The following is a 6,000-nucleotide window of genomic DNA, read 5'->3' on the forward strand; positions in this document are numbered from 1 at the left end:
AAAATTTTTGCATCATATTCACATGAATGTCTAGTATTTTATCATGATTTTTAATGATTTTTTGGTTGGCTGGATTCTTAATGGCATTAGGGTTTGTGACATGTATGCATATTTTGTACACTTTGCCAAAACATTTGTGAAATGGTGATACTTTATCCAATGGCTCCCAAATTTTTTGTGCTTAAACTAGACACACTCATGGTGATTTTGGTGTAGAGTTTGTGAATTTATCATTGCTGGTTTGTGAGTTATGATTTTTTGAATTAGGGTGTGACAATTTGTGTCACACCATTGATGTCCAACTTCATGATTTTTGATACCATGCTTCTTGACCTCCAATTGATCTGATTTTTTGCATGAACCTACTCTTGTATGTCTAGTTCACATAGGATTTTTCTTGGATTTAATTGTGGCATTTCCTAATTGTTTGAGATTTTCTCCCCTGATTAATCATATGTTGACTTTTTGTGACACATGTTCCCATTTCATTTGTGAAATTCTCATACTTTATTAGATGGACATGAAATTTTACATGAGATAACTAGACATCCTCATCTTTGCCATGGCCTTAGTCCCATTCATTTATCATACACCATCTCTGACTTATGATTTTTCTAAGTTGATGCATGTTTGGTTGACTTCCTTAAGCATGTTCAAAATTGCTTTGACTTTCTGATTTTCATTGACTGCCTTCCACTTGTCCAAATAAGATGAAATTTGACATGCTTACCATGCTGTGGGTTGTGATTGATCATGATTTATTTGGTGATTTTTGGAAATGTTTAAGATTGCTTTTGATTCAAGTCTTGCTGTTGACTTCTATGAGCTTCTAAATGCCATGTTTTGACCTAATTTGCTCATGAAATGATGATGATGATTGATATGAATGTGAACCCAATTGGTTGTGTTTCTTGATTGTTTGAACATGATTTTGGATGCTTACCACTTGCTGTTTTGACTTTCTCATTCATTTTTGACCCTAGGCTTGCCCTAGTGGTCCTGTTACTCACCTTTGAGCTCATGTTTTCAGGTTGACCAACAAATGACCAATGAGACCATTTCTTTTTGATTGAGCTTGCTTAATTATCATTGACTAACTTGTTTGTTTTGTAGGTGGCTTGGCTCTCAAGCCTTAAGCCTTGTGCCTTGCACATTCATTTGCTTCTGACTGACTGTTAACTTCTGCTTCCTTTTGCTTTGTTTGAGGTTGTATACTAATGTCTACTTGACTATTTCAGGTACCATTAGTTGCTTAAGTTCTTTGAACTTGCTTTGCTTTGCTATTTAGCAACTTGCTTGAGGTATAATTCCTTTTTCTCCATGTAGTCTGGAAGACCTGGCCTGTTACTTGGCCAGGCAACTGTCTGAAGTCCTCCTTAAGAGGCAATGTTTGTGGATGTTTATTTTTGTCCTTGTACAAAGTCAAAGACCTCCTAAGTGAAGAGGCAATTGGCAGAACCCAAGGGATATGCAACCTATCCCCTGCTATTCAGTGTGTCATCTGTTTTGCTCACACCACTGTGTTGATGCATTGCAGATACAAACCCAAGATCTTGTACAATCGTACAGTTGAGTCAGTTTTAAATGTGTAGAAGGGTTCCCACTTTCTGAACCCACACATTCTTGTCTTAAGCTCTCCCAGGCCAGGGATAAGAGCTGTGAAGTCTTATCTTCACTCACCTTTCATCTGCTTCACCTTAGCCCCTCAATGGCAAGGTTAAGAGCACATTCACCCAGTTCCAGAGGTTTGTTTGTTGAGGTTGATATGACCCCTCGACTAAAACCTAACCCTTGTTTGAGCCACTTGCTTGTGTATAGTGTGTGCTATCTGTGCTTGTATGTTTGTTTGACTTGCTTCCTGTGCAAGTTAGGGTTAGTTTAGACTTGCTTCCTGTGCAAGTTAGGTTTTGCTTGGCTTGCTTCCTGTGCAAGTTAAGTGTAGGTGTGGCTTGCTTCCTGTGCAAGTCATGACTAGGATAGGCTGGCTCCCTGTGCCAGTTAGCTAGAAACCTTAACTTAGGGATGATTTTGCATGACAACATCTAGGCTCGAGTCGTAGTCTCCCTAGTTGTGTCTCCCTCTGTTATCTGGTTAGGCTAGTCCTTTATCCCTCTGTAGGGGAACTACGTCGCCCTGATCCTCATACCAGATGAGGTACGTAGGCAGGAGATGAGCAGATCTCTCCGGGCGCCTGTGTCTTTGTTTTGTCTTGTTGTGTGCTTGGAAGCTGATGTAAGTCCATCGAGTGGCAGTTAGGTTCCAGTGTGCGTGTGTTTGGTTCGGATGCTGATGTAAGTCCAGTGATTGGCATTTGGGCTCTACGTTTGCCTCTTTGTGTGTGTTTTGGTTCGGATGCTGATGTAAGTCCAGTGATTGGCATTCAGGCTCCACGTTTGCCTTTGCCTGTGTTTGTTTGTGTGCGTGTTAGCCGAGCTACGAATGCTCTGATTCTTCTTTCGTCCAAGAAGATACGTATGCATAGGATGCGACATCCTAGCGAGCATGTGTCGTTTCCCCAGTCCGAACTACTTCGACTCTGATGTCTATGCCTGATAGACTAAGTAGGCCCAGGATGCGATATTCTGCCGAGTCAGTTTCAGTCTGTTTTCTTGTGTCTCTTTCAGCCAGTGTGTGAGTGTGTTTGAGCAGTGTTTTAGCAACCATTTTCCTTTCTATTGTGCGTGGATCCCGTCGAGTACGACGGATGCGTAGGGGTGCTAATACCTTCCCTTCGCATAACCGACTCCCGAACCCATTCTCTTTGGTCGCGAGACCATGTCTTTTCCAGGTTTACTCTGAGCGTTTCCTTTCCCTCTTTTGGGATAAATAACGCACGGTGGCGGCTCTGTTGTTTCTTCTTTTCCCGCCGGTTTTTCGCGTGATGCGACAATGACATGATAGCAAAGTCCCAGATAGAAGAGGGGCATTTGGTAGATCTGGCCAAGTTGTTTGACCGGCTGAGACAGTTCAGACTGAGGTTGAATCCGAATAAGTGCACTTTCGGAGTGCGGTCCGGTAAATTGCTGGGGTTCATTGTAAGCGAGAAAGGAATCGAGGTTGATCCTGCTACAGTAAAAGCGATAAGAGAAATGCCTGAACCGAGGACGGAGAAGGAGGTTCGTGGTTTCTTAGGTAGATTGAACTACATTTCACGGTTCATATCTCACCTAACAGCCACGTGTGAACCTATATTCAAGTTGTTGAAAAAAGATCAAACGGTCAGGTGGAATAATGATTGCCAAGCGGCATTTGAAAAAATAAAAGAGTATTTGCAGGAGCCTTCGATTCTGATGCCTCCTGTGGAGGGAAGACCGTTAATTTTGTACCTGACGGTCCTCGAGGGGTCTATGGGGTGTGTATTGGGGCAGCATGACGAGTCTGGTCGAAAAGACCATGCCATATACTACCTTAGCAAAAAGTTTACCGACTGTGAAACAAGATATTCACTGCTCGAGAAAACTTGCTGTGCTTTGGTCTGGGCTGCTCGCCGACTGAGGCAGTATATGCTGGTTCATACCACTTTGTTGATTTCCAAGATGGATCCAATCAAGTACATTTTTGAGAAGCCAGCATTGACCGGACGGGTTGCGAGGTGGCAAATGATTTTGACAGAATATGATATACAGTATACCTCTCAGAAAGCAATCAAGGGGAGTGTATTGTCCGATTACCTCGCCCAGCAACCCATTGATGATTATCAACCGATGAAGTTTGAATTCCCTGATGAGGACATCATGTTTCTCAAATCGAAAGATTGTGAGGAACCGATCCCGGAGGAGGGGCCTGACCCTGAATCCGAATGGATTCTGATGTTTGATGGGGCCGTTAACGTGAATGGAAGCGGTGTTGGTGCTGTTTTGGTCACGCCGAAAGGATCCCATATTCCTTTTGCTGCCCGGCTAACATTTGAGTGCACCAACAACGTGGCTGAATATGAAGCTTGTATATTGGGGATTGAAGAGGCGATTGATTTGAGGATCAAGAACCTTGTCATATATGGAGATTCAGCTCTGGTTATAAATCAAGTTAACGGAAAATGGTATACGCATCAATCTCACTTAGTGCCGTATCGGGATTATACGAGGAGGTTGTTGACGTTTTTCACCAAGGTGAAGATGCATCATGTGCCTAGAGAGGAGAATCCTTTGGCAGATGCTTTGGCTACGCTAGCTGCCTTGATTAAAGTGCAATGGTGGAATCAGTTTCCCAGTGTGGAAGTGGGTCGTCTGGATAGACCGGCTTATGTGTTTGCTGTTGATACAGCGCCTGATGATGAGAAGCCATGGTATTATGATATCAAGCGCTATCTGGAGACTCAAGAGTATCCTGAGGGAGCATCTAAAAAGGACCGAAAAACTCTGCGGAGGTTGGCCATGGTGTTCTACCTGAATAAAGATGGGGTTTTGTACAAGAGGAATTTTGATTGGGTCTTTCTCAGATGTGTTGATGATAAAGAAGCAAGCCAATTAATGAAAGAGGTTCATGAGGGATCGTTCGGTACCCATGCCAGTGGGAATGCAATGGTAAAGAAGCTGCTGAGGGCAGGATATTATTGGATGACGATAGAGGCCCAATGTTTTAATTTCGTGCGGAAGTGTCATAAATGCCAGATTTATGCTGACAAGGTGCACGTGCCTCCTAACCCGTTGAGTTTGATGTCGTCTCCATGGCCGTTTGCTATGTGGGGCATTGATATGATTGGAAAGATTGAGCCTACGGCTTCGAATGGGCACCGGTTCATATTGGTGGCTATTGATTACTTCACCAAGTGGGTAGAAGCAGCCTCTTATACGAATGTGACAAAGCAGGTCGTTGCCAGGTTTCTCAAGAGAGACATCATTTGCAGATATGGGGTTCCCGAGAGGATCATTACTGGTAATGGTTCTAATTTGAATAACAAGATGATGGCAGAACTGTGCCGGGAATTCAAAATTGAGCATCACAATTCTTCTCCCTATCGTCCGAAGATGAATGGGGCGGTTGAGGCAGCCAATAAGAATATTAAGAAGATTGTGCAGAAGATGGTGGTAACCTATAAAGACTGGCATGAGATGTTGTCGTTTGCATTGCATGGGTATCGAACATCGGTGCGCACATCTACTGGGGCAACTCCTTTCGCATTGGTATATGGAATGGAAGCCGTGCTACCGGTTGAGGTTCAAATTCCCTCTTTGAGAGTCCTGATGGACGTGAAATTGCAGGAGGCTGAATGGGTAAGGACCCGGTACGAAGAGTTGAGCCTGATAGAGGAAAAGAGGCTGGCAGCCATCTGTCATGGGCAGTTATACCAGCAGAGAATGAAGCGTGCTTTTGACAGAAAGATACGACCTCGGGTATATCACGTAGGTGATATGGTGCTGAAAAGGATCCTTCCTCCTCAAAACGATCGAAGGGGCAAATGGACACCCAATTATGAAGGTCCGTTAGTGGTCAAGAAGGTTTTCTCTGGAGGAGCCTTGTTGCTAACGACCATGGATGGCGAAGATTTTCCATCCCCTATGAATGCGGACGCAGTTAAAAAATACTTCGTATAAAGAGACCCGCTGGACGAAAGAATAAAATAGTCCAGGCAAAAATGGGCATCCCGGCGAACCAAAAAACAGAAAGAAAGGTTCGGGCAAAAATTAGGGATATAAAAAGAAAAAACTGTACACCCGGCAAGTCGAAAACCTGAAAAGGCGACTTGGGCAAAAAAGGGTATCCCGGTGGACTGAAAACCCGAAAGGGCGGTCCAGGCAAAAGAGGGATTGAAACGAACAACTGCGTCTAGCATGATCGTTTGCGCTTTGGTTAAAGCATCATGGATAATACCCGGTAGGGATCAATCAGAATCGTCTTGTTCAGAAGGCAGAAAGTAAGGAGAGTCTGAGGACATATGGGGTGTAACCGAGTTGGAACTCGATGAGATTACGGGTTTCACATTGCCATTAGGATAGATTTTCCTTTTGTGCAATTACCTCTTTTCAGGAATTGCTTCCTTTGTATTGCTCAGTTTGAGCC

The sequence above is a fragment of the Lathyrus oleraceus genome, chromosome 5 (genome assembly GCF_024323335.1).
Source record: "Lathyrus oleraceus cultivar Zhongwan6 chromosome 5, CAAS_Psat_ZW6_1.0, whole genome shotgun sequence".
Classification (NCBI taxonomy): Eukaryota; Viridiplantae; Streptophyta; class Magnoliopsida; order Fabales; family Fabaceae; genus Lathyrus; species Lathyrus oleraceus.